The 14,218-nt window shown below is 41.4% G+C and overlaps 1 pseudogene; it reads right to left on the bottom strand.

Moving 5' to 3' along the window:
• LOC148690656 (uncharacterized) overlaps window positions 1–14,218 on the bottom strand; it is a 62,483-nt pseudogene that overhangs the window by 44,335 nt on the left and 3,930 nt on the right.

Below are 14,218 nucleotides of genomic sequence, written 5' to 3'. Positions count from 1 at the left end.
TTTAGACCAAAAGCACACAACTTTCACTACTGACATAAGACTACATTGCTATAAATTCATGCCCTTCGGCCTCAAGAATGCAGGGGCAACTTATCAATGATTAGTTAATTCAATGTTCGCCGAACAAATTGGCAAGAGCATGGAATTTCAATGTTGATGATATGCTAGTCAAGAGTAAGCATGATGTCCAACACATCATCAAACTGTCTGAAACCTTCATCATCTTGAGGAGGTACCAAATGAGATTGAACCCCAACAAATGTGCCTGGCGTGGGCTCTGACAAATTCTTGGGCTTCATGATTAGCCTACGAGGTATCGAAGCTAACCCCAAAAAAAATCAAAGCAATCCTTGACATGAAAGAGCCGGTAACTTTAAAAGACATCCAGAGCCTTATTAGCAAGGTGGAAGCCTTGACCAAGTTTATCTCTAAGGCCACAGACAGATGTGCTCCTTTCTTCAAAGCACTTAAGGGAAGTAAGAAGTACATTACATGGACTGACGAATGTGCTGAGGCATTCAAAAACCTCAAGGAGTACATGAGTAAAGCCCTATACTCTCCAAACTTGAAGCTGGTGACATTCTCATTATCTATTTATCTGTTTCGGCTTCAACAATCAGTTATGTTCTCATTCGAAAGGATGGTAATGTTGAACGACCTATCTACTACGCTAATAAGGCCTTACAAGATAAAGAGACATGGTACTCTGACATTGAAAAATTGGCTCTAACATTGATCATGTCTGCTCGAAAACTTCGCCCTTACTTTCAAGCACATTCCATCATTGTGCTTAACAATTACCCCATTCGACAGATACTCCAGATTCCTAAATGATCAAGTAAGCGATATCAATATGTGAGTTTGACATCTCTTACCAACCAAAGCTAGCTGAGAAGGGTTAAGCAGTTGCAGATTTCATCGCTAAATTCACATATCCTATTGACATTTCTCCTACATTTGAGGGATTCGTTTTGTTACCCTCAAAATCTCAGAAAGTAAAACCAACCCTTCTAGTATGGACTTTATATATTGATGACTCATCCAACCAATAGGGTTGTGAAGCAAGACTAGTCCTTACTACGCCTGAAAAAGTTGCAATGGAATATGCTCTATGCTTCAAATTCAAGGCATCAAACAATGAGGCCTAATATAAAGCCCTTATGGCAGGCTTACGTTTGGCCAAACACCTTAGAGTTAAACAGCTTAATATCTTCAGCGACTCTCAGTTGGTGGCTAACCTAAGTCACAAACAACTTTGATGATAAGGATAGCTCCATGATAGCATATCTTGCTCAAGCACTTCCATTACCAGATCACCCAAGTCATTCGAGCGGTAAACAGTCATGCAGACGCCTTAGTTCTCCTTGCTCAGCAGTGGAAGACGAGATTAGAAGAAACATTCATGTCGAGTTTTTGGTAGCACCAAACACCATGGCCATGTAAGTGTGCAACTTACAACAGAGGGATAGTTGGATCACCCTGATTTATAAATGCCTTGCTCATAGCACCATCCCAGATGATAAAGTCCAAGCTAAGCAAATTTCATACAAGTCTACCCGCTACCTGAACATCAATGACCAACTTTACAAACGAGGTTTTACCCTACCATACTTGAGATGTCTTACACCTGCTGAGGGGAAAATTGTCATTCGAGAGATACATGAAAGAGTCTGTGGAGATCATGCTGGATCTTGATCCCTAGCACACAAGGCTTTTCGCCAAAGATATTATTGGCCAACACTTCACCAAGACGCCATCAAAATATCTCGCTTCTGTGACAAATGTCAACGCTACGCAACTATTCTTCACTCCCCTACTAAGCCTCTCACTCCTATGATCAGCCATTGGCCCTTCGCCTAGTGGGGACGTGATTTGATCAACCCAATGTTTGTGGGGAAATGCAAGGTTAGTTATGCGATCATTACAATTGACTACTTCACAAAGTGGGCTGAAGTAGAACCCTTGGCAACCATTATTAAGGCAAAGATAGAAAACTTTGTATGGAAGAACATCATTTGCAGATTCGACATTCCTAATGCAATTGTCACCGACAATAGGTGATAGTTTGACAACAAGAAGTTTAAGATTTTCTGCCCTAAGTTCAACATCAACTTATGTTTCACCTCCCCAGCTCATCCTTAGGTTAATGGACAAGTTGAGGCCATCAACAAGATAATCAAGCTCACCTTGAATACCAGCTTGGACAAGGCTAAAGACTGTTGGCCAGAACTTGTACCCCAGGTTCTTTGGTCATACCGAATTTTGTATCGAACTTCAACATGAGAAACTCCATTCTCACTTGCCTTTCGTGTAGAGGCAATTGTCCCAGTTGAGCTTAAGCAAGCAACATACCAAGTTAAGAACTACATGCAAAGTGAAAATGACAAATAACTCACCCTCAATTTCGATCTAGTCGAGGAACATAGGGACCAGGTTTATTACAATCAGCGCATCTCCAACTACTATGACTCTAGGGTCAAACCTCGCTATTTCAAAGTGAGGGACTAGGTATTGAAGAAAAGACTACTCTGTGACAGAGTTATAAGCGAAGGCACACTCAGTCCAAACTAGGATTGACCATTTAAAGTTGTTGGCATCAGTCGTCCTGGCTCCTACAAACTCAAAAGTTCCGATGGCAAGACCATTGGCCATCCATAGAACGCTGATTACCTGAAGTACTATTACAAGTAGACCTACATTGTGCAAGTGTTGAGATACAGTCGTTCAACATCTTTTGTAATAAAGGCCATCCAACATAAACTCAATAAAGAGGTGATTCAAACAACTTGGTCCTAACTCTTTTACATCCCTAACACCGAAACACTTGGTCTCACCCTCACTTAATAAAATCCGAACTCAAAACCTCAACTTAAATGATACCGCATACTCAAGTTTAAAGCTTTAACATGAATGCTTTCAACGTGAAATAAAGTCTAAGTATATGTCAACAAGACTACGCAAATAAACAAAAATCTTCAAATTGTATTCATTCAATTATACCCAAGTCATAGATTATATCCAAATAGGGGATCTATTCGAACATAGCCAAGCATTCATAAATGATAGTGCAAATATTTGGCACTTAACATCAAAATAAATGGAGCAATGTCGTAAACATCCATAAACAAAAAGCCCTTAGGCACCTAACTTAACAAATGGCACACATACAACAAACTAGTACATGTAGGAAGTGAAGGCACTACGAATCATCTTCATCTGAGGTCGAACTCTCGATAATATCATGTTACGTCTCACCTCCATCGTCATCACCGACATCCTCAGCATCTCTGAGACCATCTTCACCCTGCTGAGTCTACTCATCAGCACTGGTGCCATCCTCAGACTCCTTATCACCACTAGGATTGAGTTCAAGGATGAAAGGGTTCACCCTTTCATCGATGCTCCTTCATCTCCTCATGGTACTTGTCGATAATGCCTCTGCAGTCATATCGCTTAAGGAATGCCATTTGTTTCCTTTTCTTAAGCCAAATCTCTCAGGTGTAGTAGGGCCTAATGACATAGCGGAAGGCCTGAGAATGTAAGAACTCTCGCACGGCAGCTTCTCTTTCAGTTGGAAGGCTCTTTTTCAGCTCAGAAACCTTAGCCAAGGCACTATCTTGCTTCTCTCTGACCTTGGAAGCCTCAAGGATAGTTGCCTCCAATTACTTTTTGAGCCGCAAGTTCTCATCATTTCGCCTCTTCAACCTCTCTAAGGTTTGGTCCTTGAGCTAGACAGCCTCAATCCAAGCTTTGCTCTTCTTTCTGGTGTCATCCACAAGCTACTTGTTCTCTTAAAACTTTACCTTGTATCGCTCGACCTCTCATAGCCTATCATCGTACTCAATCATAACTTACATGGCAAGATGAGTGTTAGTGCCAAAGGAAAATGAAGACGAAGGAAAAGGAAGAGAAAGTAAGGAAATGACAAAGTAACACTTACATAAGTAGATAGCCTCATCATCCGGTCACGATCCGATTCGTTCTCGGCTAGTGGCCCATCGAACTCGTCAACAGTGGCTCGACGCCCTGCAAGGTAATTGTTAACATACCTAAAGCTACTTGGCTGCATGGCAACCTTTAAGTCTTTCCAGGGGATGTTACCAGCCTCTTCCTTATACTTCCTCTTACGGCTAGAGCTAGGGTTACCATCTTAGCTAGCGTGCTCCATGACTGGAGGAAAGATGAAATCGATGTTAGGAGGAGGAGGCAACAGTCGTCTTTCCTCCCTTCCAACTATAAAAGCAGCATATTTGATGGCCTTAGCTTCAACCTTCTTGGAGGCAGCAATCTTGAGGACCTCCTCTAAGCCTAGGGATTGGCTTCACCCTATGCTTGCGAGCTCTCTTATGAAACAGAATGTCGTTTACAGAAACTAACATGGTTGCTTTCTCTTTCTTGGTGTCAATCTTCCATTTCTTGGTGCTAGTTTCCCTTTTCCTACTCACCTTCTCCACTAAACAAGGAAAATCAAAGTAAGGAATACAACTTTGTTTAAAGAAAAACAACTTTATATATAAAAAAAGGGCAAACGTAGGATATGACTTACTCGCTCGTCTCTGGGACTCGGACATTAAGGGCTAGAAACTGTATTTTTAAAACAAAGGTCGTAGCTTGCCCAAGTGTTTATTTTATTTTGGCACCCTCAACACCTTCTCTACATCGACAAGCTCTCGTCCAGACAATTTGATGGTGCCTTGTGTCACTGCATGAAATAAAATGTTAGAAGCAAGTAGAAATCACAATAAATAGCAAAGCATACGAACAATGGATACATTACAACCTATGGTCTGCAAGTGGGTAGGAACACGTCGTTTAAGTGTGATACCCTTAGCATGATCCCAATCCTTATAAAGAAAGCACCAAAGGTTTTTTCAAGTGCAATACGTCTTTTTTTACCAAGGACAATACACTCTCTCTTGCTTCAACATGCACACTCGGCATAGCCAATGCATGACTTCACCAGACGCATCTTATAGCAGCAGCGCCACTAATGGAAGGAAGGCTCACCTAATTCACACTCCATCCAAATAATATAAAACCCGACCAAGGTATCCCAAAAACCAGGATTGAGTTATCCATGCGCATATCCAATGAGAGATAATACATTTTGCAACCATGGGTGCAAGGGTAGCTTCACCCCTAACGTCACTAGTATCTAGGTGTAAAACATGACATAACCCTTGGGCGGCTTAGTGGGCAATTCTTCATCACGCACCAAACGCATTCCTACATTGCTGGATATACTACATGACTGCCTTAAGGCCTCAAGCTGCTCTTTACTATCTAACAAGTTTTTATTCAAGTGGTTCGCTATGAAATTAGAGTGAAAGATGGGTATGGCATCAAGAGCAACCTTCTCACCCCCTGACACGTAAGAGGTAGAACCAATATAGGCTTGTAAACACGAAAATTCCTGAAACAAGAACACGTGTACAAAATATATTTTGTATTAATGATTTTGGGGTTACAATCTCTTTGTAATTTGATCCTCTGATTCTATCTTCGTAAGGTGTATGTTTGTGGATGAGCCATTAATCCAAAGGGTCGTCGGGGCTTGATCTAGGGATGAACAGTTGATGAATAAATCTTCAAGGGCAGTTAGGCTTGATCTTAAAGAATGGGTGTATGGGTTTGTTGATTTTTGTTAATCCAAAGGGTCGTTGAGGCTTGATCTTAGGATGAACAGGTGATGAACGATGAACACTTTCTTCAAGGGCTGTCAGGGCTGGATCTCAAAGGTTGAGGGAAGTTTCTTCAAAGGCTGTCGGGGTTTGATCTTGAAGGAGGATTTGACGAAGAACGAAGAGGGTTTTACTGATCCTTCGGGATTTGCTTGAGAGCTTTAGAGTTTCAAAGCTTCAAGGTTTTGGTGTGATGTAAATTACTCATTTTTCTCATGATGGAGAAGCCTATTTATAGGCTTTGAGAGTCAATCACCACCATCCATTTTTTTGGTGAAGTGAGTGGATGTTGTAGGTGAAATAAATGGAGTTGGTAGGTGAAGTGTGCGATGTAGGTGAAGTAAGTGTGCGATGTAGGTGAAGTAAGTGTGTGATATAAGTGAAGTAAGTGTGTGAGGTTGGTGAAGTAAATGGAAGTTGTAGGTGAAATAAGTGTGTGATGTAGGTGAAATGAGTAAAGGTTGTAGTTTTAATATATTGGTCAACATTTATTTCATTGAAATTTCAATGTCTACAATTGCCCCCACTTCAAAGCGCGTCGTATACATTTGCTTGTCACGTGTAGAAAATGCGTTTTGAAGTCCCTTAATGTAGATGTCGATCTAAAGGCCGTCAAGGCTTCATTTTGAATTGGGCTGGAAATTTCTTTAAGGGCCATCGGGGCTTGATCTTGAATTCGACTGAAAGATTTTCTGGTCCTCCAATCGTTGATTTTCCATAGGCTTAATCTTGAACTGGGCTGGAGGGTTTTCTGGTCTCCTCCAAAGGTGTGAACTTACTCCTTTTATCTGGAGTTGAATTTGATTCAAGGGTGGTGAACACTTGATTTTGAATCGAACTTGTGATTTCTTCAAGGGCCATCACGGCTTGATTTTGAATGAAAATAGGACCATGAACGGTTTCAGGATTCAGACACATGGTAGGCAAGCACAAGGTGGAGGTGATGGCCTGTTTCTTTGTTCAATCTTTCCAATTCATATTGAAGAGGGTTGGGGATGAATCAGCACGTGCAGTTGTTGCGTTTGCTGACGATCCACAAGATTGATGTTTCATTGTCACTCGTCTTATCTGTTCTCCAAGCAGATGTGGTATCTTCTCTGGAAGTTTATCAACCGTTGAAGACGACTACTCGAGAGCAACGCTAGGTAAGCAATCAGGGAATAGGTTACAGGCAGTTGGTTCCAGATCGGAAGGCTGATTCTGAGTGCCGGCTGATTGCTCTCTTTCTCCTTGCCCTGCAGGTAAAAACAAGGACAAAAGAAATGACATGGAGAAAACATGATATGAGATACTCTTGCTTTCGACCTTGATGATATGAGATACTTTTGCTTTTGAAGAAGTACTGGCGATTTGATGGCGTCGCGCAGTGAGGCTTTGTTCTTTGGCGACGATGCCAGCGAAAGGTTGTTGAGGCTTCTCAAGCTCTTTGATTAGAACAACAATGTCGAGCTTGGATTTGACTTAAACTCCTCCATCTGGATTATGCAGTTCTGCAGGGGAGGGCATCGTGTTACAGTGATTTGTTCCAGCTCCTTGTACTGCATTCTTCTCTGCTTGTTTCTTTTTTGCATAGCTGAGATGTTGCGCAACCCTTTGCCTTTAAATGGTCTTTCAGAGCATCACTTCTCAGCGATTCATCCATGCTTGGCAGCTTCAGTGTAAAGATCCGACATCATGTCACCTGTCTTGAAGTATTCGCTGAGGGAATTCGAGATTCGCCTATAGTTGAAGACGAGCACTCGAGAGCAACGATAAGTAAGCAACCAGGCAAAGGTTCTGGGCAATCAGTTCTAGATCGGAAGTTTGATTTCGGGTTCCAACTAATTGCTTTCTTTCTCCTTGTCTTGCAGGCAAAAGCAAGGGCAAAGGAAAAGACAGGGAAAATGCATGATATAAGATACCTTTGCTTTCACCCTTGATGATATGAGATACTTTTGCTTTTGAAGAAGTAGCGGATAAATCAGCACATATATTTGTTGCACTTGTCTCCACATGCTTCGATCTACCGTTTCTTCCTGCATCATTCGTTCTCCAGGCATCTTGTATCTTCTTTGGGGGTACATCAACAGTTGAAGATGAGTACTTGAGAGCAGTGTCGGGTAAGCAATTAGGGAAGGGGTTCCAGGCAATCGGTTCCTGACGGAAAGCTTGATTCCAAGTGCCTACTGATCGTTCTCTTTCTCTTTGTCTTGCAAGGAAGAACAAAAACAAAGGAAAAGACGTGGAAAAGGCATGTTATGAGATACTTTTTCTTTCGACCCTAATGATATGAGATACGTTTACTTTTGAAGACTTGGTTGAAGAAGTGTTTTCAAGGAAGAAGAAAACTAAGTATATTAAGAAGTTTGGTTGCAGCTGCATTCTTGGCAAAGACGAAGAGTCAGGCGTTTTGGATGTATGCCTTGCCATGAATGTTGACATATATAAGGATTTTAATAGCAGGTAGTGGTGCGGGTGCGGCTTGGTCACCCACGCTTGTCGGCAAAAGTGTGGTAGTTGGAATAGTGAACTCCACGTGTTTTCAACTTTGTCAGAGATCTTTGACAAAGTTGCACGCGTTATCTGAAAAGCTAAGATTGCGTCTGAAAAGTGTTGACGAACTTTACGCAGGAAAATCCGGCTTTTAGAATTCGAAGAGTGGTGTCTCTTCGATTTTTTTTTGAATCAGTGTGCGTCTCCTTTTATAGAGGTATTGATCACTTCCAACATGCACACTTTGAAGATTGCTCGTTCGTGAAAATTGTCTCTGGTGTATTTTTTTTTTTTTTTTGAGATTTTACTCCATCCAATCCTTTTCTTTTAACATCTTTGAAAATGACTAACCCATCTAACATTTGCTTAGATTTGAGTCTCAGCGGTGATACAGGTGCGCCGCGTCATGGTAATATATGGTGCTCGCCTTTCTTATCTTCTAATGGCCCTCTTACAGGTGAAGACTCCGTGATGAGGGATGCAACAACGGCAACGTTAGTAGCTAAGAACCTCCTCACTCCTAGAGATAATAGGCTGTTTCCAAGACGGTCCGATGAGTTGGCCATTCAAGAGTCCCTAGCTCTCAGTGTTCAATGTGCGAGCTCTGTGTCCAACATGGGCTAACACCTACTTGCTCGAACCCGTCAAGTTGAATCATTGACGGCCGAGGTGGAAAATCTTAGACAAGAGATCAGACAGCTTGAGTGCGAGAATAGAGATTTGCACATGCTTGCAAATAATTATTCGACAAGCATGAAAAGGAAGCTTGATCAGCTGCAAGAATCTGAAGGTCGGATTCAAAGTGACCATCAGAGATTTGTGGCTTTCTTCCAGAGGCATCTTTTGCCTTCGTTATCTAGTGTTCAACCAAGTATTGAGGCTTCGAATAATCTATCTTCAATGCCTCCCGCTCCTGGGGTTTCGCCAAGTAGTGGGGCTTCACGTGAGCAACCTTTGTGAAGGCTCCCTCTTTTTTTCTTTTTTCTTTTCTTTTTTTTTTTTTTTTTTTTTTTGTGTAGGTGCTCACTGCATTCACGGATTTCCTTGCTGTTTTGACGGATTACCCATGTTCACAATTGGTGGAAGCTTCTTGTGAATTTGCAATTGGTGACGGAGTGAGCAGGATGTGGGTGCAACTGTGCTCTTTGCCTGGTGCTTGTTGCAGTGCATCACTTTTTACCATGGGTTGTTGTGCAAAAGACTGCAACGAGCTTATGTTGTGTAGTGCCTTTTGGTCACAACTTTCCCCGGTGGTGACGTTACCGTGCACACTGACCTTGCTGCTTGTCGTGGGCTCTTTGTCGTTGTTGTTTGGAGCTTGTTCCAATGCGTCACTTTTATCATATGGGGTTGTGCAAAAGATTGCAGCAAGTATATGCTGTGTAGTGCCTTTTGGTCACAACTTTCCTCGGTGGTTACATTAATGTGATGCTCACCCTTGTAATATAGCTTTGTAACCAAATCATTCCTTTAAAGAAATAAAGTATTCATATTTTGAATTTTCTTTTTATGCTTCAAAGTGTTTGTGTTTTTGTTGGTGATGTGACTGTACTCGAAGTTTTGAAGTTTCAAGTTGCCTACGTACCCTTGGTTAAGGAGGGATCAGGTCATGACGTAGTTCAAATGAGTGATGGTTTTGATGATGATTTTGATGATGATTTTGCCGTACACAGTTTATGCTCTTGTGGGCCAGAAGTGTGGCGCGTTTGTTTTAGGGGTAATAGCGCTTCAAAAATCTGTCGTTGATGGGGCCGATCTTCAAGCCATCTTCTGCCATGATTAAGTAGGCGCCGTTGGTGTAGACCTGTTGTATTAGGTATGGTCTACCCTACTTTGATGTGAACTTGCTTTTTATCTTGTGAGTTGTGATGATAGGCCTACGCAATGCCAGTACGAGATCTCCGGCTTGGAAAGACCTTGGGCAAACTTTCTTGTTGAATGCCTTGGATAGCCGTGCTTGGTAGCATTTCAAGTGTTGTTGAGCTTCGAGCCTTCTTTCATCCAGCGCTTCCAACTCTTGAAGGAGCAACTTTGCATTTTTTTCATCAGTTAAGCCTTCTTGTATAGCCATCCTTAATGAGGGGATTTGACTTTCGAGCGGTAGAACAGCTTCCATGCCATATACGAGAGAATAACGCATAGCTTGGGTGAAAGTCCTGTGTGTAGTCCTATATGCCCAAAGTACTTCACTTATTCTTTCTTGTCAGTCTCTCTTTGTTCGGCCGATTACCTTCCTCAGGAGGTTGCACAGCGTCTTGTTGAATGCTTCCGCAAGGCCGTTGGCCGGAGCATGATACATGGAAGACTTGTGCTGCTTGAACTTGTATTTGTCACAGAGCTCGTCTACGAGTAGGTTGGAGAATCATTTTTCGTTGTCAGTGATAATATAGCGAGGCACACCATATCGGTGGATGATATGCTCCTTGATGAAACAAACAATAGTTTCCTTTTTGACTTCCCTTAAGGGTATAGCTTCAGCCCATATGGAGAAGTAATTTGTTGTAACTAGGATGTAAGTTTCTCCTGCATATGACTTTGGCGTAATTGGTCATACGACGTCCAATCCCCATGCGTCGAACTGCCATGAAGCAACTGTAGGGTGTAATGGTTCAGGCGGTTGATGTATGAAGTTGGCGTGGAATTGGCAGGCTTGACACCTTTTGGCGTGTTCTAGGCAGTCATTCACTATGCTTGGCCAGTAATAACCCATTCTTTTGAGCTGGAAATGTAGCTTTGGTCCAGACTGATGCGCCCCACACACACCTGAATGTGCTTCTTCCATGGCTTGATTGGCTTCTTCCTCACCTAGGCATCTCAGGAGCACTCCTTCAAAAGAGCGTCGGTAGAATGTTCTTTTGTAGTAAAGGAAGCGGGGTGCTCGTCGACGTATTTCGGAACGGTGTCTAAGATCATCTGGAAACTTTCCGTGCTCTAAGTAGTCGATCAGCAGTTGTCTCCACTCTTCAGCGTCGACTGGAAATACTGAGATGACATTTGTATTATCAAGTAACATTTTAGTAACGAGCGGGATCACCGATCTTTGGCAAATTGGCACGTCTGCAGCTTCATCTTTTCCTAGTGTCATACTCGAGGCTAGATTGGCGAGAGCGTCTACCATTTGATTTTCCTTTCTTGGCACATGTTTTAGTGTCACGGCCTCAAACTTTTGTAGTAGTTGAGTTGCCAGCTGGAAGTTGATAGGAACATATTTAGGCGACTTAGTTAACTTGTTTTCTTACATTTATGTTGTTAGTTCATAGTTATTTTAGTATTTTAAGCTATTTTCGTGTGTTTATAGGTCTATATGGCTAAAGTACCAAGAAAGTGCATTTTGGAGCCTTTTGGAGCAAAATTGGACTTGGAATGGATAGCATATGCTTGGAGCAAAAGGAATGGATGAAATTGAAGACCTAAAGATGTTAGGATTCCTAATCAAAGAAGGATTCCTAATCAAAGAAGGATTCCTACTTGAAGTAGGAAAGTTAAGCCAAGGTTTCCTGTTTTGGTTTGACCTTTCCTAATCCTAAAAGCCCTAAGTTCCAGCAACATTGAAGGTCTCTTATGCATTTTAAGACACAAACTAAACCTTCCTTGCATCATTCTAACCCTTGCCGTGGCTCACCTTACCCTTTCCTTTCCTTGCCGTGCAAAGGGATTGCTTATTCCCTATTTTGTGTCCCAAGATCATATTCCTTTTTAACCCTAGTCAATGCCACACCATACATTCCTATTCTATCCTAAATCCTTGCCTAATTTCAGCCTTAAAACACATTCCCATTCATATTCTTCTTTGCCGCAAGTTCCTTTCCTTTTCCCTTTGGATTCTGACTTTAAGTCTCATTTTCCTTGTGGATTTGGGGTTTAATTCTTTCCTAAACCATTTAATAAAAGTTAAGATCTTTTCCTTCAAATAAAGAACCCTTTGCCACACCCATAGAGAACCCTATTCATTCAAATACACAATCTGCCATCCTTGATTGACACACCAACCTTTACCGCAGCTTTCATTCATTCTCCACCATTCCCATACTTTCATACCTTCAACCACACATCCATACACCATTCCTCTACTTTGCCATACTCCCTTACAAACCCAATTCCACTCCTAACCCAGAAACACATCCAAAATCATCCCTAAAACCTTTGTGCCGCAGCATAACAAGGAAGAAGAAGAAAAGAAGAAGCCTTGGATGTTTTTGCATTCAAGTTGGATTGTTGGAACGTTTTTAGGTGTAATCTATCTTTTGTTTTCAATGTTTAATTCAAGTTTTCTTTGTTTTGTTGTGAACATGAGAGGCTAAACGCGTTTTAGCTAGGGGAAGCTTTGAAACCATGATTATGTTTGTGATATGAATTGATTAATTCCAGTTGTGATTTCATAAATTGTGAATGCAATTTACTTAATCGTTTGATTGAGAACTTATTCTTGTATGTTGATTAGGGAGGCCTACTTAGTTTACATGCTTGAATTCGGTGCTAGAATATAAGGGAGTTTCACATAATCGTTACAAACTTATATTCACAAGTAGTTAAGATTGTTTTCGAAATCATGTTAACTTAAATTCCTAGCATAAGTATCATGATATCATAGTTACGAATGCTTTGTCAATACTTATGATTTTCATAGAATGTAATGATCTTTGATTGTATCTCTATTATGATGTCATGTAGGAAACTTTTGAAGAATGCTTTAGGTTGTCGAATGATGTCATCCAATTCAATAACTAAAGGAGAATCTGAAGGTTAATTAGTGATGTCACGGTTAATCTAGGGTGTTGAGGTTCGTGGTTTATTGAGAAAGCAACTGGAAATCAACTTGTTTCCAAATGTATCATGTGTGGAAAAGAATCCTCTAGCTAGTTAATCACCAATCTATATACCCAAATTCTTCCAAACTTTGCTTAAGTCCTTTAGTTACTTGTTTTTACCTTAAATTCGTCAAAAACCCAATCCCTTTTACTTTGTTGCGTCAAATATGTCCTATTGTGTGTTTTTAAGTGTTTTGAGTCAAAACCAATTCTATTTTCATCCAAATTAAGTCCTAGAGTCTAGGTTCAGTCTATTTGATTGTTTTGAGTTGTTTTGAGTCTTTTCAATTTGTTTTGAGTCATCTAAGTTTAGTTAAGAGTCTTTGAGTCTATTTAAGTGTTTTTAAGCCTAGTTTTGTATTCTTGAGTCAGTTTTTATTAGATTAGCAATCCCTCCTAATCTCCGGCCTAGAACGATCCCTACTTACATCTTTACTACAATTGTCAATAAGAGGGTTTAATTTGAGTGCTATTATTTATCACATTAGAAGTATGGGATGAGGCCATCTTTCCTCACCTCATATTCAGTTAAAAGTTGATTGATTATGAGCTTAGAGTCGCCATATACCTCAAGAGCTGTGATTTCCATGTTGATCGCCATTTGGAGCCCGATAATTAGTGCTTGGTACTCAGCGACATTGTTGGAGCATAGCTCACTTAGTTGGAAGAAGTAAGGTAGTATTTTCCTTTGTGGCGACATGAATACTACTCATGCCCTCGCTCCGTCTGCTCGTGCGGATCCGTCGAAGAACGTCATCCATGTCGGGAAGATGTCGATGTAGAGTACCTCCTCGTCAGGCAAGTCGTCTGAGATTTTCCAATTAGCTAGGATTGGGTGATCAGCAAGGAAGTCTGCTAGTGCTTGTCCCTTGACGGCTTTAGCTGGGACGTAGATGATCTCGCATTGATTAACAAGCAAAGCCCATTTAGCGAGTCGCCCTGTCAAGACTGGCTTGGACATGACTTATTTGACAGGGTCAGCTTTAGCAACCAAGTGAATGGCATAAGCATGCATGTAATGTATGAGCTTCTGAATGGCGAACACCAAGGCGAGACACATCTTTTCTATTGGGGAGTAGTTCAACTCAGCGCCGGTGAGAGTTCGACTGAGGTAGTAAAGCGCTCATTCTTTCTGAGATTCATTCTCTTGTGCCAAGAGTACTCCAACTGAACTTTCCTGAGCAGCAATGTACAATATGAGCGGTTTCCCGGGCACAAGGGCCCCCAAGACAGGTGAACTTGATAAATATTTCTTTA

Source organism: Pyrus communis, chromosome 15 (assembly GCF_041283825.1).
Source record: "Pyrus communis isolate YQ-2024b chromosome 15, ASM4128382v1, whole genome shotgun sequence".
Classification (NCBI taxonomy): Eukaryota; Viridiplantae; Streptophyta; class Magnoliopsida; order Rosales; family Rosaceae; genus Pyrus; species Pyrus communis.
Note: the sequence above shows the minus strand (reverse complement) of the source record. Positions and strands in the feature narration are given on the sequence as shown.